The sequence below is a fragment of the Pogoniulus pusillus genome, chromosome 4, assembly GCF_015220805.1.
Source record: "Pogoniulus pusillus isolate bPogPus1 chromosome 4, bPogPus1.pri, whole genome shotgun sequence".
NCBI lineage: Eukaryota > Metazoa > Chordata > Aves > Piciformes > Lybiidae > Pogoniulus > Pogoniulus pusillus.
The window spans coordinates 37,819,682-37,842,014 of record NC_087267.1 but is presented as its reverse complement, the minus strand read 5'-3'; the positions used below and the strand labels follow the sequence as shown (position 1 = coordinate 37,842,014).

The following is a 22,333-nucleotide window of genomic DNA, read 5'->3' as shown; positions in this document are numbered from 1 at the left end:
TTGTCTCCTCTATACAGCTGGGATCAGTCAGTCCAGTGGATATACGCCTGCTGTCTTCAGATCCAAATTCTTGGGCAGTGTCTGATTTGAGTGGATTGCAAGTGTGGGACCTAGCCTGCCAATATGCTTGCACAGTAATTGTAGGAGCTTAGTGCTTAATCCTACCCAAGGAGGCACATTTGATGGATGAGTCACAAACACATCACCAACATGTCACTTCAGGTTGACTGGATGAGGTTTTTTTTGCCCCTAGCTGATTGTTCCCCACCTCATCCTTACAAAGGTTTCCCCACTTGTGGATGAGTAGCTTCCGTGCATATGCAAGCAGCTACTTCACTGTTCCAGTTTGCAATCCAGCAGATGAAAACAACTCAGTTCTGTGATTCAGAGGTTTGATATAACTTACCTGGTACAGAAGTTGCTCCATCTCTGACACTTTTGTGTTTGTTACTGGGAGTGGAGCCAGGGACAGCTGGCTGGAAATAAACGCTGCTGGACTTCAAGCCATCTAGGTTGGCAAGCCAACACCCGACTTCTTGGTCTTGTCAGTAAAGATTGGGAAACTCCCTTGCAAATTTCCAGAGGTAAAGATTCTTTTCTAAAAGGATCTCAAAGACATGAACAGGTTCAAAGACCTCAAACACAATTGTTCAATTGGAGGAGAGTGACAAGATTCATTTCAGCCTTACATTTAGAAAGCATTCTCTCCCCCTAAGATGTAAGCCACAACATTACATAGTAGTGCAGGCATTTCTGTCACTACTTACAGAAGGAGTAATAGTGCTTAGCAGAAAGGTAAAAGTGTGGCAGCATGCTGCCATCTCATATATTTCCCACAGCCTTTATTAAAAGACCATCTAACTACTTTGATCATTTATCTCAGATGAAAATAGTTTTCTCTGAAATATGTCAGTTTGGCATTACAGTATCTGGACAGTGTTTGGATTTATGACCAAGTGAAAAAGGAAGGGAACACAAAGTAACAAAACCAGCTCACCTCCCTTCATAATTTTAGTTTGGTCTTAAATATCTTTTTGGTCATTTTGTTCGTGTTTGATGAGAAAGGAACAATGCAGATATCCGATGTTCAACTTGTGCTCTTTTATGAGGCATTCAGCTTTATAGGAAATCTGAACAGTTTCTCAGGATGCTAGATGTGGAATTTATCAACTTCTCTTCCCCTCAGCAAATGATAGGACAACCAAAACCAAAGAAACAAAAACCCAAAAGAAACCACAGTCAAAACATTTAAAATTAATGTATGTAAGAATTCATGGAATATTTCTTCCACTCAGGAAAACTGCTTATCTACTCCAAGATTTTCTGAATGGTGGTTTAAAATACACCACCAAAGAATGCATCAAATGATCGTTTATAATGACACTGTATAGATGGTGAGCTTCTCCTCATCCTATGTCCATAGCATGACCATGTGTAGCTTTGTTTTGCAGCCACACTAACAAGAAAAAGACATGTTCACGTTCTGCTGTCTGCAGAATTTTTACTTTCTCGGTCTTCATTCAACAACCACAAGAGGGCATCCTCTTTTCTTGGTTTCTTCCACTTCAGTCAAAAACGAAGAGCTTAATTATTTCACAAATTTGTATGTACAATTCTTGAAAGATGAATCCCCTGCTATTTATTTGACAACAAAACAACAAAACCACCACCACAAAAACAAAACAAAGAAACAAATAATAATAATAAACCACCAAGTGTTCTCATGATTTTCAAGAAAACTAGCAATTAAAATAAAACCACTGCCATTTCCAAACCTATTTCTTTTACATTTCATACAAGAGTCTGGTACCACAAATGAGAAAAATGGGACATTCGTACTGATTTCATTTCCATAGGAGTCTGAAACATGTCTAGTACATGAGGCAAGCAGTACTATTCATCATGTTTTCTTTTCTTTTCTTTTTTTTTTTAACAAGGACCCATGTTCTCAGAATAATTTAAAGCCCAATTCTGCTGTTCTAGTGAATGTGTAAGAGATCAGGAGCAATTTTCTTCCATCAGCTTGCTTTGCTTTTTCTCTGGTGCAGAAAGTGATTACCAGCAAAATGTGATTTCATTGAGTATTTGGGTATATGGTAAAGTGCAAGAATAGTTCTACAGGAATTTAGGACACAGATTGGTCTCTAATCAAGTCAATTACAACGATATTCTTATTGAGCAGCTTCATCCAAAGATTGAAGTGATGTAAAGTTTTACTGATCAGAGTGGAATGAATATGGAAAATCAGGTATAAACTCCCCTTTTGAAGGCCTTAAACAGCAGAAGACAATGACCACTAGGAAACAGCTTGTCTTTAAATTCCTTCATTTATTTTGTGGGAATTTAAGACACATGTAGACAAGTAGAGTCTGTATATCTCTATGTACAGGGTTTATAAAAGCATCATCAGCTTGGTACTGTAGTTACATACCATTTAAGAAATAGAGGGGGGGGGGGGGGGAAGAAAATTAAAAAAGAAAGAGTAAACTTGGGTTCTGGTGAACTAAGAAAAGAATACACGAACACATTCAGTTCCTATCCTATATACCCAGACCACCCACCTGACTTCTATGTGACTGGTAGGTGAAGATGAAGTCCTGCTGAGGTGAGTAACAGGGCACAAACACTAATGTATCTGTCTAGGCTTCTTTGGTTCTGCTGCTCTTCCATAGGAGCAAGTCAGGGTCTGTTCTTCAATTGAGTCTGCAGCTGAATGACTTTCAATCTGAGCTCTTCACTAAGGGAAACACAGTTTTTAAAAGAACCCCAGTGTGTCCTGTCTGGAAGTGTCTGACATTATCTGTGCCATGAGTTCAGTGTCTCTCAGCCTGCGGGCAGAAAGGCTTTTCCTCAGGCAACCACAGAAAAAAATGTGCTGGAGAGAAGGGTTTGGTGTGGGAGTGGGTTGGTCCAGGAGAGAAACTCTCTTTTAGGAAGCGGTCTGCAGCATGCAAAAGCTGGAGAACCACTGGAGTAGCACATTCCACGGGCAAAACAAATAAATGCAAAAAGGGTTGTATCACTGGCAGCTACAGTTTTGCATGTGGGCTACTCTTAAACATGCACCAGCCCCTAGCCCTGGGCCACTGCCCAGCTGCCGCCTTCTTATCAGCGAGTGTGGAGAACTGGCTGCCTTTTTTTTCCTCCCTCCCAGCTTAGCAGCCAGTGACCTGCAGCTCAGCCACACTGACAATCTGTAACGGAAATAATGTAAGTGGACCAGAACCTGTACGGGGTGACCACAGTATTAAGTTGAGATGCCTCCTGTGCGAAGTCACAGGTGTGTGATACAGCGGAGGAGAGGCTGTGGGTCAGGGGAAAGTGCAAGAGCACGAGGTCCCTGGGTGTCCGGTCCCAGCAGGATGAGCAAATTGCTCCACAGTCTGTTTGTGCACTTCGCTGCCTTCCACGGAGCTTCCGCGCCTTGGTGGCCGGGGCTGTGACCCGCGCCGCGAGCAGCAGCGGTGGGTGTGTATCTGAGCTGACACACGCACACGAAGCAGCCCATTTGCTGGAGGGGTGTGCATGTGCGTGCGAGGGAGTGGAAAGGGGTGGCGGGGATGGAGGAAGGGAAGCCAGGGGAAAGTCTGACACTCCGCGCAGAAGGAGCGAGACCCTCCGCCGCTGCTGCCGCCGGGGAGGAGCCCGCCTCTCTCGCAACGCCTCCGAAACCCCGGCGACCGGCCCCGCACCGGCCTCAATTCGCACCTCGCAGCCGCTCAGGCTCCCCGGCAGGTACCAGCCAGCCCCCGAGGGGCCCCCGCGGCTTTGCTCACCCCACTGCGCGCTGGAGCTTTCCTACCACCGCGGGAAGGAGTGCGGGTGTGTGTGTGTGTGTGTGGTGTGTGTGTAAAAGTGCATGGAAACCCCTCTGCTCGTCCCGGACCCTGCGCTCGCCTGTGTCCCGCCAGCCGACGGCGCTGCGGCGGGGCGGGTGCCGGAGCCCGGCACCTGGCAGTGGTCTCCGGGGCACCTGCCTGGCTATTACCGAGGTGCTGAGGTGCTCGGGCTTGGGAAAACCCCTGGGCTCTGAAGCGGGAGCGTAGCAGAGGTGGGTTTGGGGACCTAGAGAGAAGGAGGCGACCGTTTTGAGGAGCGGGAGTTAAAGGCTGGGGAGGTAGGAGCTGTGCAGGCGGAGGGAAAGGTGTTTCGGTCTCTCAGCTCCGGCACCCCTGCGCCTGCTTCTGCTTCACAGAGGTGTCTCGGGGCGATGGGAAGGGCGGCGTGGGCATAATGAGCCCATGTTCATCAGCAAAACTGTTGCGTCCGGAGCTGTGGTAAAATTCTTTCCTTTCCTCACATTCTTCCAGCACTGCCATGAGCGCAACTATGCTGAACGTGTCCCATCACTAGGAATTGCAGAGCACCTGGTTGGCCTGGGGTGCTCACTGACATGAAATGATTCTTTTCACACTGACAACCTCTGCTTTGCTTTGTGGAATAACACAGAGGGTGGTAAAGCTGCTTGTTTTGCAAGGGATATTATAAAATGAAAATTGTTGGTTCTAGAAGGGAAACATTCCTGAGGGCGTTAGGTAATTGGTGGCCGTGTACTGAAGAAGCACACAGCAGCCACCTCTGTTTCTTTTGGGGAAGAAAAAAGGGAGGAAAAAAAGAAAGAAGGAAAGAAAAAAGCCTTCACTTTGCTTTGAAACGGGAAAATTTGTCCAAGAACAATAGAGATCAATGGGGCAGCAGCCTGGCCATGACCAGAGAGCACTTTGCTGAGAAAGCAGCGACCAAACACCTCATCCGTGGCTCTGACAGAGGCCTTAAAGATGCAGGCAAGAACTTTCACAAGAATCTTAGCATGTCACCTACTTTTTTAGTTTTGTTTTTTTTTTTTTTCACTGTACTTCTAGAGAAGCAATACAGAGACTTAGTTCCACAACCATTAAGAGGTAATTTGCTATACAGAAAATCAATGTGACTTTTTTGCCCCCCAAACCCGTACTAGTATAATTGATATGATTTTAATCTTTTCCTTCTCATTAGTTTAGTTTGTTGTGTGCTTTATCCAGAAAACTACTACTAATCATCATCTTCAAGGTATGTAAGGACCAAGGTCTTTACAAAATCTGTGGAAAGGTGGGTGTCTAAATTGCTGTCTAAAGAAGAATCTGGATATTTTCATCCATAATTGTAGTCTTAATGTGAAACACAAGTACTTAAATTCTGCAGGTGTCACACCTTTTTTGTCTTAAAGTTTCCAAAATAAGTCCTGCTCTGAAATGCTTCATAAATCGAAGCATTTCAGACTTGATCAGGCTGAGCAGCTTGATTTCACTCCTATTTGAACTTTATTTTGGCTTGGACATCCAGACTGGCCTGAGCTCCAGGAACTTAATTTACTTTCCCTCTTCTTACCACTGGATCAATTCAATGGGGATTCTCAGGGTATGGACAGTAGAGCAGACACCCTGTTGGGTGCAGTGCCAAAGCGCTGGAGAGATGTGCTTCAGACCAGGCAGATGTGTTTTGAGCCAAAATCTCCCACACCCAGTATGTGGGCTCTGCTCATGGAGTGCTTTAGCCAGAAATGGAAATAGCAGCATCACCACTATCCTCTGCTGCATCTCAAAATCTGAAAATGAGTGCAGTTACAAGAGCTCGGGTAAGATGCATTGAGGACAATAATCTCAGGAAGAGAGAAGTGCCCTTCAGTAGTGCTGAGTTAAGTGACTAAATCTCAGAAAGATATAATGTCATGTTCTTGCCTTCTGCCTTGTCTTAGAGAGTAGCTGCTGTCAGATCCACAGAAGAGTGATACCTCTTTTGGACCCCATTCCCAAGCCTTTTCCTGCTTCTTTCCAACTGCAAGTAGTGTCATCAGCCAACCTTTTAAAATACTGTTATAGTGTTGATGTCACTCTACTTCTCAATGGATTTGCTTTTGTTTGATTTGCATTTTTGTTTGTTTCTTTGCTTCTTTTTTTCTTGAGAGGTGATGTTATCACTATAGATATTACTGCATTCCTTATGCAAATTTTACTGCACTTGTGAAATTCTCCTGGGATTTTGAAATTGAATTGAATGAAACAAGGTCCTAGGAAAAAAGAGTTTTAATTAAGCTAGAATATTAAATGGAAATAAATGTTGTTTACTGGGAAAGAGCCCTTTAAAGTGTCTGAGTATACTACATCATTATCACTCAGAGATTAAATAATGATAGTTAAACCACATTAACACTGTAAACACCAAGGTATTGAAAAGCAAAGGCAAAGAATGAAACATTCATAACAAACCCAGTCCTTATTTTGGTCCTAGCAGAAGGAATATATTAAGCATCTCTATTCCATCACAGAACAAGTGGAGGTACAAACATCCCATATAGTCAAGATCTTTACAATTTAATTTACAGAAGGTCATAATCAGTCAACACAATTCTGTGAGCATCAGCTTACTGTGCTTGAAGTAATGATATACTTCTGGATTCTTTTTGAGTCCCTGTTTTGCTTTTTTCTTCATTCTTCTTTTTTTTTTTTTTTTCTGTTAAAAGAAGTAATCTCAAGTATGTCTTCACCATTCACCACTGCAATGTAGACATACCTTTTACCTGTGGCTTCAGAGAGGCTGACTCATCATCTGGGAATTATCTGGATTTCCAGCACAAGCCAGCACTTCTTTGGCTGAAACCCCCAGTGCTGAAACTGGTCACTGAGCCACCTCTATTCTCTTTGAGGTTTCCTAGATGAGGGAATCCTTCAATGCTGGTTAAGCAGGCTTTCCCACTGCTGTCTCTTGGCAAGGCAGCCTGTGGGATAGCCAGAGCTATATTTGGGCCATTGTCTTTTTAACCCGTGGAAAATGGTTAAGGTGCTTGCTGAGCACCATAAATCAAATAGACACACTGAACGTGTGATGTGTTTGTTTTCCTTGCTTGCTGGATTTTCTCCAAGTACAAACAAGCAACGGAGAAGTTCATAGCAAAGCCATGCCCATTAAATGTGAAGTGTGGTGCCTGTATCTAAAAAAATGTATGAAGCAAATTTTTGCTACACAGGTGTACTATTTTAATCTTTTATTTTTTAATAGTGTTGCATTTTTGGTATATTTCTCAGCACAGTTTCCCACTTCAACGTTTCTGTCTGAGCTTTATGTTTTTTAAACTTAGCAATGTCAGTGAGGCAGTGCTTTAATTATTTCTGTACATATCTTGAGCCCTTTTATCTTCTTTCTGTTCTTGTGTATTCAGAAAGGCTCCTCTCTGGCATTGTGGTTTTTTTTTCACATCCTACAGACATGCTGTGTGAACATCCACGTGTTATCTGACAGTGGGTGATAATAAAAAAGCAAGCAAAGAAAAAAAATAAAGAGCCCTTCTATTCCACCCTTCTCAGTTTAGATGGATCTAACGTCACATGGAGGGAATCCAGGATGAGTCAGGGAACAGTGCTATAGTCCAAAATTCCAGTTTGCATTACAGCTGGGAGGCAGCATTTAACATCATGTGGATTTATTTTCTTTTAACGTGAACTCCAAAATAATTTATGGAAGTCACACAGCCTTAATAGGCAGAAGAGATAACAATAAGCCAAGAAGAACCTGGATTCCCATCTGGGTTGAATCATTGACTCAATTTGACTATCAGAGTGATGGGTGTGGTATTTAAGTTTATAGCATTATATTATCCTTAACCAAATCATTGGACTTCCCTGCAATGTAACTGGAAAATATGATTAAGGTTCCAAGCTCTGCTAGTACCTAACAGTTTACCTAACAGTCAGCTTCACTGGTCAGACTAAGCACTGTATATTAGAGGCATTTATTCAAACCTTAATTTGCAGGATGGATCCTGAAGGGTTCAGGATATATACGGCCAAACACAAAGTCATGCTTTAGAGCTCATGTGGACATGGATACTTGTAACTCAGGAGAACCTTCAGAACTGTATGAATTATACACCTCAGAGGTTACTCAGCAATGTACTTTTTGTACCTTGTTGCACATTTTTCTTTCTGCGGTATCATAAACAGAAAGAAGAGTCATGTGACCTTTATTTTTCTCTCTTAATATCACAGTACCACAGTATCACCAAGGTTGGAAGAGACCTCACAGATCATCAAGTCCAACCCTTTACCACAGAGCTCAAGGCTAGACCATGGCACCAAGTGCCACGTCCAACCTTCCCTTGAACTGCCCCAGGGACGGCGACTCCACCACCTCCCTGGGCAGCCCATTCCAGTGTCCAATGACTCTCTCAGTGAAGAACTTTCTCCTCACCTCCAGCCTAAATTTCCCCTGGCGCAGCCTGAGGCTGTGTCCTCTCCTTCTGGCTTTGGCCACCTGAGAGAAGAGAGCAACCTCCTCCTGGCCACAACCACCACTCAGGTAGTTGTAGACAGCAATAAGGTCACCCCTGAGCCTCCTCTTCTCCAGGCTAAACAATCCCAGCTCCCTCAGCCTCTCCTCATAGGGCTTGTGCTCAAGGTCTCTCACCAGCCTCGTCGCCCTTCTCTGGACACACTCAAGCATCTCAGTGTCCTTCCTAAACTGGGGGGCCCAGAACTGAACACAGTACTCAAGGTGTGGTCTAACCAGTGCAGAGTACAGGGGCAGAATGACCTCCCTCCTCCTGCTGACCACACCATTCCTGATGCAGGTCAGGATGCCACTGGTCCGTTTAAAAGCCACTGGTCCATTTAAAAGCCACTGGTCCGTTTAAAAGCCAGGCAGCTATCCATAATTAAATCATTTCCGATGTAGTTGGTCAATGAATCAGGTGACTTGCAGAAAGTAGATGTCATGCAGAAGAAAGGTTAAAAAGTTCTGTAACATCTGAGCACACTCTAATGATATGCAGAGGTTTTGTTGCTGTTATTTCCTTATTTATTTTCTTCTGAGGGAATGGGGAAGAGAGAAGTTGTTGCTTTTCCAGGAATGTCCCCTTCCAAAACTCTTAGAGACACTCATGTCAGCACAACTCAGGTCTAAATGCTTTGGAAACAGAAAGCCTAGGATTAACTGAAAATTACACAAAACTAAGGCTGTCATGAAATGAAAGACTTGTCCCTGTTCTCAGTCTATCTGTAGTTACAGACTTCAAGGGACTTAAGCACATGTTTAAAGATAGACTGCTGTGTAAAAATGCTCTCTTGAAAGAAGTACTTTGCTAAAGTCTAAATCTGGAGTCAGATCAAGTCTTTTAAAAGTTAAATGCGATCCTGAGGGCTGATGTGGACAAATATTCCAGCTTAATCTTGGCTAGAATTTTAACATTTTGAACAGCTAGATCTGATGGTATGTGACTACCTAGCTTGTTATACTCCCCTGGAATTTATCAATGACACACTCCATATAATTGTGGTTTCTTTTTGTCTATTTAAAATCCTTTTTTGGCTTTGCAATGAAGAGACTGCAGGGAGGGAGTATGTAAAAAATTCTTTCTCAACCAAAGGCAAAAGTTTGATTCTTTTTCCTTACACAATGAAGAATTAAAACAATGTCTGTTGCTCTCATGTTTAATGTCTGAATCTCTGCTAAAAGAAAAAAAATCATAAGAAATATAGCTAATGTTTCATATGGAACTTATTCCCTGTAATTCTATTATGCACATGTGTGAGGTTATATAAAGGCCTACATTAAAAGTCTTTAGAATAGTGTAATGAAATAAAGTTATTCACAACATCCTTTGATATCAAAAGAGCTACACTTTGAGTGGGAAATAAAAAGAAGGGCAATGACAAGCAGTGGAGAGTGTAAGTAGGAAGCATGGATGTGGGTAGTCATGATTTATCATTTCTATTTGTACAGCTATTAGTTTAAAGCAGTAGCCCTTTTCTTATTCAGAGAAATCCTTATTAATTTATTAGCTACACTGAAGGTTTTCTTGTCTTTGGCATCAGTGGCTTACCCATTAAAACAAAAGCACAAAGCTTACTTTCTAGCACCATGGAAGACATAGAATACTAAGGCATGTGGACTTTTGAAGAAGACAAGTGATAAACCCTATTTAATTTCATAGTATTAACAGAGGTCTCTGCCTCTTTTCCTGTTGTGGAATGGTACAAGCATGAGGGCAAAGTTGAATTTGCAATGACATTGTAATGTCCTCTGTTGCAAAAGATAAATAGCAAATTTGGCCTAATGCTTCAATAAATTAATTACATTGCTCTTGCCTTAGGTGACATGCAGCTGCAGTTTTAAGCATGTATCTGCGTAGCTGTGTTGCTGATTCTTGGCAGTGTGGCTTTATCAGCCACCATGGTTCCATTTGTTGCAAGTCCTCTGTTGTCAAAAGCCCAACAGAAAGGGATTGTGGCTTGACATGGTTAAAGTGTCATGTTTCAGGGATAAGATTTCTCTCACTAGACCCGTTCCAGTTAATGTTTTGGTAGCAGTAGTGATGCTGCCTCTCTGATATTGAAGTTCACTATAGAATTGAACATTAGGAGTACAACTCTACCTGTTGCTAATGGAGTTTACTAACCTTGGGGCTTCTGGATAAAGATATTGCATAAGGTAAATATTCTAGTTTCAGATTATAGGAGAACTGGGCATGTTCAAATCCCCTCCTGGCTTTCACAGAATCAGGGAACATTAGGGGCTGGAAGGGACCATGAAAGATTATCTTTTCCAACCCCTTACCGGAGTAGGGTCATCTAGAGCAGGTCACACAGGCACGCATACAGGCAGGTTTTGAATGTCTCCAGAGAAGACTTCACAACCTCTCTGGGCAGCCTGTTCTGGTGTTTTGTCACCCTCACAGTTTTTTTTTTCCCCTTCTATGCTCTATCTTACACCCATTCTCCTTGTAATGTCATTGGACATCACTGAAAAGAGGAAAAGAGCCCAGCTCTGTCTTCTTGACATTTGCCCTCACATCTCTATAAACATAAGTGAGGTGGCCCCTCAATCTCCTCTTCTTCAAGGTAAAGAGACCCAGCTTCCTCAGCCTTTCCTCATAAGGGAGATGTTCCACTCTGCAAGTAAGGTGGGCAGAGCCGTGCCTGGTTTTGGATACCACAGTCACTTTGGAACTTGGAATAATCATGGCTTTGTCATGTGTGCACCAAGTGACCCAGGTATCATGAGGGACATGCCATTAAGCAGGTTTGGCTGTATGCAAAGCCTGGTAACAGCAGAAAACAGGTTTTATATTTGTCTCTAATGCTGAACATGACTGACTGAAAAGGGAGTTTAGATCATAAATCTTTGTTATTAGTGTAATCTTTTGGCTAGAACAATTTGAATAGGCAAAGATGCTTCACATAACTACCTCCTGAATCATTGTGGTCTGTTATCTGATCTCTTCTACAATATATAATATTGTCAGAACTGAGATTTTCACAAATGTGATGAAATCCAAGCTGCTTAAGAACCAGTTTATTATTTTGTACATTGAACAGAAGAGTTTTCAAGGCCTTAAGGAAAAGCTGATTTGGTGTAATTTTTGGAATATCAGTCCCACCTAACTGAGGAAAAAGTGAAAGAATTGATCCTTCTAAGAAAGCTGTTAAAAGTGTTCAGAGTTAAGGGTGTCTTCCCAGAAGAAAAGGTGCATTTGCTTTTGCTGCTCTGTGCTGTCTTTTTAAGATGAGTGTCCTGGGCAACACTGTTTGCAGTGTACAGATTTGTTCTGGAGTTACAGCTTTGTGTTTCTAGTTCTCTAGTGACATCTATCAAAAAAGTGGACATTTATTATCTAATGAAGCTTCCTCAGCTTGTAAGAATCATAAAATGAATCTATGGCAAAAGAAATATTTCTCCCAACATAACATCCTGACAACCTGTGCACCTTTAAGTGAACATAAGGGATTTTTCACATGGGAAGTGTTTCCACCTTTAGATTACAGACTTCTTATGATGCAGACTGATTAAACAAACATTAAAAAAAAACAACAACAAACCAACAAAAAAATCAAGAAAACAGGAAACATAGGTGAGTGGGGATATAGCAGTATCCCTCTGAAATTTAATATATCTATTCCTTGGGGTTTGGTTTGCTTGTTGATTTTCTGTGGTTGTTGTTGTTTTGTTTTTCTAAAGAGATTTACACTTCTAAGTGCAGAAGTGTAATTATGCTGCTCCCATGAGCCTGAAGCTCCTCTGTCCTTTGCTTCCTGTGACTTTGCTACAGCTCATTGCTTTCCTAAGTGGCAACACTTATACTGTTATTGTATTGTTAGTAAACTCATAACACAGGCATTGACTTCCTTGATGGGGGTTAAAATCAAATGGTGGCTACTTGGTGATAGATCCTTTGTCTCTTACAGTGATGGGGTAGTTTTGTTTGCTTGTTTGTTTTCAAATTGTTGCTGTACAGTGATGAGTAAGGATGAAGAATAAGTACTTCAGCACAAAATACTGCTGAAAGCTCCAATGTTAGTTTCTGCATTTTTTCACAGCTGGACAGAAAAGCAGGAGGTACATGCAGCAAACAGTGTACAGAGAGCTTGTTTCTTAACCTAAACTATCTGGTTTCAAAGCAAGAGAAAAAAACCCAAATCAAATAAAAAATAAAACACCAAAACACCACCAACAAAGAATGAAATATCCACACTCAGTTTAACAGCCAAGGTGAGATTCTGCATTATTTATCTCTCTCTCTCTTTTTTTTTTCCACTGTGCTGAGTTTGTGCTGGCTGCCTGTGTGTCCTGTGGCACAAGAGTTTGGTATCACATAGCTGGAATTTCCCATCCTCATCTCTGCACTGCTGTAGTTCTCTAGGTGGTTTCAAGGCACAGGACAAGCTGCTCCTGCTTCCAAACTCTTCTTTCCTCTGACTTTTTATCTCCTTCCTCTTGTACTTTTGTAAAAACTTCAGGCACAGTTATCCTGTATCCTATCAATTTCCAGATATGGTCTCAATATAATGAGAAAGGCTTAGTCTTATAGGGGTTCTGTACTCAAAAGCAGTCTTACATGGTGGGTGTTAAGCTGTTAAGGGGAGAGAATTCAAATGGGTTTCAGGTTTTGTGCCAGGTTTTCATAACAATGGTAAAAAAAGCTGTGTTCACCATAACCTGCATTCCACCAACATCACAAGCCTGGTTATTCTACTGCTGAAATACATTGGTGCTGAAATGTGGATAGTAATTTTCTTGATAAAGACAGGCTTTATTTCTATTTTTACCCTAGATCATCACTCTGTTTTAAGGATAATAAAATCTGCTTTCATAACATTTTTTTAAAAGTACTTTCCATCCTTTCTATCCTTTCCTTCCTTCCTTTCCCAGCAAACAAGGTAAATGCCACTAAAATGATGTGAGAAGAACATTTTGGAATGTGTTTTGTTTTCCATCCAGGAATTCACATGACACAATGGGAAGTGGGATCTGACATTTCCAAGATAAAGTATTAGACCATCTATAAAGTACTTGCTACACTTATCTTTATAAGTGAAATTGTATGTAAGGCCATAACAACTGGGGCAAAGTGGCTTTGAATACAAGTAGCATTGTTATCTTTGATGCAAGCATCAACAGAGATTACAATGGTCTGTTATGATGGCCCTGTGGTAATCTGGTAAGGCCTTGTAGGAGGCACTGTACTGATTGTTTTCATTCTTTTGTCAGCAAAATAGCATTTTGATGCTTGAAAGGCATGACCCTCTTAAAATTCTGCTGTCTCTTCAGTCTTTGAGCCACAGGGGAGAAGAGGTGTGAACACAAGTGGCTAGAAAAGTTGAAAAAGGGTGTTGGAGGATGGAGAAATTAATGATTGACATGATAGGAAAAGTATGTTCTGCAGAGCCACCAAGAATCTCTGGACGTTTTTTGTCAGGTTTACCTAGGACCCTCAGTCAATGTCTCCAGTGTTTTCTCCTAGAAGATCAGTAGCTTTTTTTCCCACCAATATTATTAAATCCCACTGATAGGCTCTAGTTTGAAATACCTACATATTACATTATGGAAAGATTACCAGGCTTAGCCTGTGTGTGCCACCACTCAGAGAAAATTCAGCTACACTGTGGAGTTGGCAGCAGTTGTTCATGACTCTTTTTGGGTGTGCTTGGGTTGATGTGACTTCAGTCCCATGAGTGCCTTTTCTTGTGTAGTTGTCAAATCCACCTCCTACTTTTCTGCTGTACTGGGAGAAAGTCCCAAAATGGATATTTGAGGTTTTGGCAGTTTGCTGGCTAAGTACTTATTTTTCATTCTCTGCAAAGATAGGATGGTGTGTGTAGTTCTCTGGTTTGTGTAAAACTTTGAAGTACCCATGCTCCTCTTGAGGTTCACAAGACATAGGTTGGAAACTGACACAGGATATGCATGCTTCTTTGTTCTGAAAATGGATGATTGGACAAATCTTTCTCATTTTGATGTAGGAGTTTTTTATCTTTTTCAATTCAAGAACATGGACGAGGCAATTAAATGGAAAGGATGTTGCATAATTTTGTTTTCTTAGTGTCTCCAAAGTGGAATCCTACTTGTACAATAAATATTGGTTCATAAACAAGCTACTGGATTCGATATAGGGGCAACTGTGAAAGTTTTTTTTTTTTTTTTTTTTTATGGTCTGTTTAATACGGGTGTGGATGAAATCTCCTTCTAACAATCTGAAGTCTGGAAAACATTTTATGATTACCCAAAAATCTTTCTTGAAAGATGTGTGATATTTAACCTGTATGTTTCCCACAGGTTATTTGTACTCTGTGCTTGTAACATTTGAAATCAAAACATGGACAGGCTTTAGAGATAATTCAGAGTTGATGTAAGATTGTTTTCATTAACTAGAGATCAAGGCTGCTGTCCTACAAGGGGAGAACCACATTTGTGTGGTACCAGAAAGAGTGTTTTAAGTTTTCATTTGTTTGAATACTGTGGGACCATCACCTCTCTTTCCCTACAGAAACTTTATTTTCTGTTTCACCTTACTGACAAAATTTCAAACAAAATATCAGCAGTGATGAAATGAATAGAACCTATTTTATAAGATGACCCAGGTATAAGTCCCAGGGAAGCCAGAGGACATGCTTAGCATACAGCAGGTCTCCCCAGAATTATTCTAAGAAACTCATATCACCCAATACCAAAGCCTGCTCTGGCCTGATAAGGTTTCTTTACATGCAGAAGTCAGTGTGCTGTTAAACTAGAATAACTATGTGTATCTTCTTCACACTAACTCCCTGCATGTCCAGGCACAGGGTGTATGTCCTAAGGCTGCTTTCGAAGTGAAGTGTGGTGTTTTCTAATTCAGAGTCTTCTAATGCACACTGCTTTGTGATGTGATCACAGAGTAGTCGGTATGCTGCCAGTTCATATCTCATTGTGTCTGGACTCAAGCCCTAAATAGTTAAATTTCAAGTTCTTGATCGATTATTTCTATAAGTGTAACAGACAGAACTGTGTTGTGATACAGAGTGCTCAGATGCTACATACAAGAGCAGAACTCCACAAGAGTGAAGTGAATAAAATATTCTCATTGATTTTAGTGAAAGATCCAATTTTATGCTAGTGTTCATGTGTTTGCTTGTATCACAGTAACACCTAAAAATCCTAAAAAGCTTGGAATTTTGGCTTGATTGCACTACTGCTGGTAGGTTAATATCTGAGGAGAACTTAAGAAGAGTGAAAATAAGAAGGGAAGCTTTGAGTCAGGTTTGATTTATGAGGAAAAATGAAAGGATTTGAGTGTGCATAGCTTATTTGAGCTTGACAAAGAAGGAGACATAGCTGCAAATACTTCAAAAGTTTAATTCCAAAACCACTAGAAGATTTGCTTAATGTTAAAGACATTCCAAAGGTTAGGACAGCAGCTCAGGAGACCTGGGGTTAATTCCACGACATACGTCCTTAGGCAAATCATTTCTGCTTAGCTCCTAGCAAATTCCTTAAGGCACCCAACTGCCACTTCTTTGTCTGTATCGTGGAGTGTTAGTCAAATGAGACTGAAACCCATCTAATTTAGACAACTAACTTGCTAAATACTTTGCCAGGTCTGGCTCTTGGCCTCTACCTGCATCAGCTATACATCTCTGTAATTGGGTAAGAACTGTCCTCTGTCCTAAAAGGAATGTGAGAATAATGGTTTGGAAAACATGGGTGTTTAGCTGTTACAACAATAGGAGCCATGGAAGTCTAGTGAGCAGAAAAACTAATTAAGATGTGATTTATTTCACTTGTCTGTAATGTAAAGTGGTCACCTAATCTTCCTCATTTTCTGTATAGTGCTCTCAAAGGCAATGTGCTGTATTTGGTGGCAGTATCTGAGACGAAGATCAAATCACCACAGTAGTGCCTGTCTCTATTCTCTCTGGAGGGAGCCAAGACAATTGCTACATTTGGTCGAAATTAGGCAAGATAAATGTAATCTCAAGAATAAAAGGGGAAAATAAAATCAACTCAGCCTGATTTTCAAGACAAATAAGAAAGGTCTTTGATGAGTGTGTTTGCTGAAATGTTCTTGGAGGTCTCTTCCAACCTGGTTGATTCTATGATTCTTTTACAAGAATTACAGAAATCACTGGAGGAATTTTGTTTTTTTCCTTTTGTTATTTCCCATAAAACATTCAGGAATTCTTATGCTGAAAATGACATAGAACTCTCACTTCTGTTTCTGTGAAGTAGTCCTTCCGCAGAGTAGCAACGTGTCCAAAGCTCAGTGGTGGATATACTACTGAGGAATGTTGTGTCCTGTAAGACCTACATGTCTCGAGTTATCTAATAGCACATTTGAGAATCTGGGCCTTAATAACAAGATGGGAGGAAAGCTCTTTCAGAAATCTGCTCCTAATGTCTATTGCTACCATACAACATCCTCGTGCTAATTGGAAATACTATTACCTGTAGGTAATAGCTACCTTCTTGAAAATGACTGTTCCTCAGAGGAAATACAGTTATGGGCACTGTGAATTTAAAGAGAACAAAGCTTAGCAAAATCAAAGTGGTTCATAGGAGATCTACAGGGTGAGATGACCTTATTGTGGCCTTCCAGCATCTGAAGGGGGTCTACAAAAAAGCTGGGGAAGGACTTTTCAGTATATCAGGGAGTGACAGGACTAGGGGGAATGGAGCAAAGCTGGAGGTGGGGAGATTCAGATTGGATACAAGGAGGAAGTTGTTCAGTATAAGAGTGGTGAGAGCCTGGAATGGGTTGCCCAGGGAGGTGGTTGAGGACCCATCCCTGGAGGTGTTTAAGGCCAGGCTGGCTGAGGCTGTGGCCAGCCTGATCTAGGGTAGGGTGTCCCTACCTGTGGGGGGAGGGGTTGAAATTAGATGATCCTTGTGATCCTTTCCAACCCTGACTGATTCTATGATTCTACAAAAAAATTGTGAGCTTTGATTAGAGCTGCTGGAGGTCCATGTGCAAAGCAACTGCAGGTGCTGGAGATTTGAGGAAAGCCTGAGCAATATGAACTCGGGAGGAAGGCTGAGATGACTTGTCTGAGGTCTCTGATAACCCATGCCATTGCATGACTTTGCATTTCAAAGAAAAATGAGCTTTAGTTTATCCTGCTGTAGGCATCACTTGGTGATAGAGTTGTCTCTTGTATTGCCATATTTATTACCCTGTGGGACAGCAACATCTCTTTGTGACTAGTTTACTGGTTTGGTTTATACTTCTCAAAGAAAAGGACTACTTTCAGGATTTGTACCTCTTGTTTTGACAGATCTCACCTCCAATCTCTACAGAGCTCAGTTTCATGTAGCTGAACTCAATTTCTCTGACAATTGCTAGTTATTTGCCTACTTTATTGGCTCTGCGGGGAAGAGAGCTTCTGTTTGCTCTCCACCCATCTATCTTCCAGTTTATCCATTTGTGCCAGTTTGAAGCTAGCTAGAATGTTTTAGTGAGAAGAACTAGATTTCAGGCTGTGAAAAGGGAAACAGAATTATGTCTACTTCACTCATAGGCTTGCTGAGAGCTATAAGAACAAGGATCCAAACACAGGTAAGGGAGTCTTCTTCTTCTGGGGGAACTGGCTGAGCTGCATTTCTCTCTAACCTCTCTGCTGTCTCTCTGATTAATCCACTTTGCTTCCTAAGTCCCTGGCTGAACCTCCATTCTTCTTTGGGACTGGGGTAAGGTTGAGAGGGGTGGGAGAAGGTGGAAGGGCAGTTGGGAGTCCCTCCTGGGGACTTATGTTTTTGGGAGGGCTGTTCTGTTTCTGTATTACCTTTTACCTTTTATATTTCTGTATATAACTGTATGTACCATAAATATCTGCTTGTATATTGTGCTAGCTGTAAATATAAGCTTAATTCAACTTTCCAGAGCCGGCTGAGTCTAGTCTGGGTGATTTCTAAAGTGTGTGTGTGTGGGGTAACACATTATTGAAGAGGCAGGGGTAAATGAACAGTCATTTCAGAGACAGGGACTCTGTGTCAGAGAACCCGAGGCTAAATATGATACTGGAATAGACTTACACTTGGGAAGATCTAAAATATGCTAAATTCAGAAGAGCAAATTATTCTTGAGGAGTTTATTGGTGGTGGTTTTGGTTGCTGTTTTCCCTAGACGTTGCCTATCCAACACATACTGCATTGGGAAATCAGAGGTGGACTGTCCTAAGAACTTAAAGGGAGATTTAGAGTTCACACACATGATCTAAACATGCTGGGAGGTTCATGTGAAGTAGTTCTGACTCAGATCAGGACAAGAAATACACCTCTAACTGAAGAGGTGTGTATGGATCACAAGGGTAAGAGCTTAAAAACGCCCATCTTCAACCTGAGTGAGACTTAGTGAGTTAGATGGGAGTTGAACCTATTGCTAGTTTCCCTGAGGGCCTGGGCTTGAACTATTCACTATGTTCCCAAAGCTTGTAAGTGTTCTTGCATGCTTCTTCTGCAGAAACACATACACACACACACATATATTCTGCACTGTCAACATTTAGGGGAATAAAGGCAGAGATTATGTGAATTACACTGAGAACAGTTTCTTGTGGGGCTCCTTTGACTCCTCAAAATCATAATCCTTCCCATGTGGCTCCAAAGCTGTGAATTCACATCATCTGCTATGAATCATCCTCTAAGTACATGCCTCTTTCCTTTGGTTTATATCCTCTGAATTTTACCTGGATTTCTGATGTTGTTACCAAAAGATGCTTCCAAGTGCCTAATCTTTCAGACACAGAGGATGTCTTTTTGTATGTGTGCTTGTCCACAGGTCACTGCAGGTTGTAAAACATAATATAGAGGACAGAAAGAAAGTAAAAGTAACAGTGACAGGAATGTCACATTGCCTATGTATAACAAAGTGACTGTTGTGCACTACCTGTTACTATTATTAACAATTACCTTTTTCTCTCCTTCTATTTTATCTGTCTGGTGTCATTCAGCATATATACTTATGCTGTAAACTGTTCTTATATACTCCATCATGGTATGCAGCACTATGAGGTCCTGCCCCTGCCTGGGGCCTCTAGGCACTCTCCCAGTATAAGTAATACATAAAAATAGATCAACAGTATAACATGCATTAAGAAAACTATGCAAGGACCTAAAGGGTGCTTTACTGTTGAATTGCTCTACTGTCTAATGTGAGGTTGATGCAATAGTTTGCTGTAGTTTTCTGAGTTAGAAGACAGATCACATGAAGCCTTGTATCTCTGGGCAATGTACAGGAAGCTTGGGGAATATCTGTAATTACTGAGATTGGGAACTGGGCCAAAGATGATTTACAAGTATGGGGAAGAATGCTTCTTTTATGATGGTCAGGACTTTATCAGGTTTATTTTGGAAACTTTCCAATATTAATTACCACCCCCTCAAAAAAAAAACAAAACAAACCAACAAACAACAAAACCCAAAACAAACTAAACAAAAGCAACCAACCCTTCGCCCCCAAAAGAAACCCCAACCAAACCAACCAACCAAACAAAAAAAACCAAAACAACAACAAAAACAGCCAAAAATTTTGAAGTGAAGCAATCAGACTAAATTTCCACTGCAGAAATAGCTGCACTAACCCAGGGATTTGCAGCAGCTTCCTCTGTCTTAACACGATGCTAGTTGTTCATATTGCATCAGTAACATCACGTTATGAACAACAGCTGAGGCAGACGGCTTTTGAGATATTCAAGGGCAGTATACAACAGGAATGGGTATTGCTAATATTACAGCTTGTATTATGACCATTGTTGTAAAGTTTGTCTGCTCTCATAGCCTTGATCAGGGGCTCTGAGGGGCAACCTTGAAGTATTTCTGCTAAGACAGTCATATAGTTTCTCTGTCTAATCAGCAGAGAGGGACACATCAGCTTCTCATTCAGTAAGTCTGAAGCGGCTGGGAGTAATCAGTCCCTGAAGTGCTTGAGTCTAATGGCTGTAAATGGAAACTAGATGAACTGACACCTAGTTTTCTGTTGACTAAATGTAAGATGAAGAAATTGAAATATTTATTAAATTCATTTAAACTGCTTTTGCAGATAACAAGGGGTTGGAGAGCAACATCTCCGACAGCAAACCTTGATCTAGAACATTTGTTTCACTTAGATTGCAGTTCTTTCAGACAGTATGCTGATGTGAATATCTTGCCAACATGGGAGCCTGTTGCAGTGCCTGTAGGTTCAACCAAATAACCTCTATGCTAGTTTGGTTTTGGAGGGTTTTTTTTGTTTTGTTTTTGTGTTGGGTTTTATTTATTTCTTTATTCAAAATCTATCTCCATCTTCGGAAACTCAGAGTGGATGTAGCATCTCCAGTCTCTGCTGTTGAACTGGGCTTCTATGCTGGTGGATCATGATCATTTTCTGTGATGGATAGTGGTAGCTGCTGGAGCAAATCTCCCACATCATTCATTCCTGATGATGCTGCAGGACTGTATGGTATTTATGGAGTTTGATTTAGGATTGTCAGTGCTGTGGCTGTTCAAGGGAGTGTAACAACTACCAGTGTGCTTTTATATCACATAGTGAAAATTCACATAGTGAATCTTTATTCACAAATTAAAAACAAAAGGAAACAAAGACATTTACCTTAACTTCAAAGAATTTGATTCAGCCTATTAAACCTGAAACAATGTCAGCAGGCACAAGATACACATACAGAAAAACAAAGACAAAACTTTATCTGCTTTCCACAGCATGTGCATTAGTCTTTTATACTTTAGCTGGAGTCTTCTCTGTAGCATCACACATTTTATTTCTGTTAACTTTGGGGAGGTCCAACATCTCTGAAGGCATCAATTTTGAGACCTGTGCAAGTCAAACTGCTGATTCTTTCTGTGTCAGAAAAATTGGTGGCTCCTGGTCTCAGAGTTTCTTCATACTAAGCACAGTCCTTCAGTTCTGCACAAGATTTTATAAACGTTTACAGAAAGACTGAGTCCTTCATTTCCACAGGTCCAAATAAACTCATGACAAGAGGAAGGTTTCTTTCATTGCTCTGAGGAAGAGTTAGGCAAATAACTTGAGCAGTAAGCGAGGACATAAGCAGTTGTGCAATCTTTATTCACATAATTCACTCTAGGAGGTTGGGAAAAGAATCCACAGGTCAAGAGTGGGCCCAAGAATAAGAGGTACATCCCCAAGGCTTTTTGAATGAGAGAAGAAGCTGCAGAAGCTCAATTCTTATGAATTGTTAAAACAAGCAGCTGGATGGCAAAAGGACTGTTCTTTGCCATGAAACATTTCCTGAAATTTTCTGCTGAGATTCATGCTGATTATTTGTTTTTCTCATTAGTTGATTGTGTTAAAACAAACAACTTTCATCTTCTGAATATGATGAGAGGATGCTAGAAATAATTTTGTTAGTTTCTCAACTGTTATTGATCCCTTCTTCTGAGTGTGGTGGAAGAGAGCAAGGGATTCAGCACATATAATTGTCTGTAAACCTACAATCATAAAAGCTTATTTTCCATGTTCGCTCTCGTTTCATTGTAAACCTTCTGTCCTCAGTTGTGTAAATACACTTCCAGCAAGTACAGCAGCATTCAAGGTGTTTAAAGTGAGAGTGACTCCCTGAACAGGTCCTTAGCAGAAGACAAGTGCTGACAGGTAGCACAAGGGTCATGATGACTACTGGAGGTCAACAGTGTCTCTGTCGCAGTGCTGACTGCATGGCTTTTATCATCTCCCATCCTTTTTTTTTTTTTTAGGTCTGTAGAGAAGTCAGTGAATTTCTTCTCTAAAGGCATGCCCCTGAACAGGATTTTGTAGTAGAACACTTGTGCACACTGTAGTGGATATTGGCTGTTGTTTTTTTTCCAGGTTTGCAAAAGCCTTGTAGGAAACAGTTTAAATGATCAAAAGAACAGAAGAAACAAATCAAAGCAAACAAATAAGCAAAAAAAGCCAGCCTAGAAAGCAAAACAAAACCACTCCGATCATGTTTTAGCCTAGTACTCTGGTTTTTCAAAGATTTCACCTGTAATTTCCCTGCTCACACCCTCATGAAACCTAGAACACCCTTCCCTTTCTAATTGCTACTTGATGGTCACATGT

The 22,333-nt window shown here is 41.0% G+C and overlaps 1 protein-coding gene across 3 annotated transcripts in view; it reads left to right on the top strand.

The window, feature by feature from the left end:
- The first annotated feature begins 3,194 nt into the window (after positions 1 to 3,194).
- The window catches only part of SEMA3D (semaphorin 3D), a 141,969-nt gene continuing 122,830 nt past the window's right edge, over positions 3,195 to 22,333 (top strand). The window contains exon 1 of one of the 3 annotated variants that reach the window (XM_064142587.1): positions 3,195 to 3,210. The gene's annotated coding sequence lies outside the window, so the exon portion shown is untranslated. Of the gene's footprint in view, positions 3,211 to 3,515; positions 3,736 to 4,034; positions 4,052 to 22,333 lie in introns of those variants that run through there. The other 2 variants (XM_064142585.1, XM_064142588.1) reach the window with 2 other exon arrangements.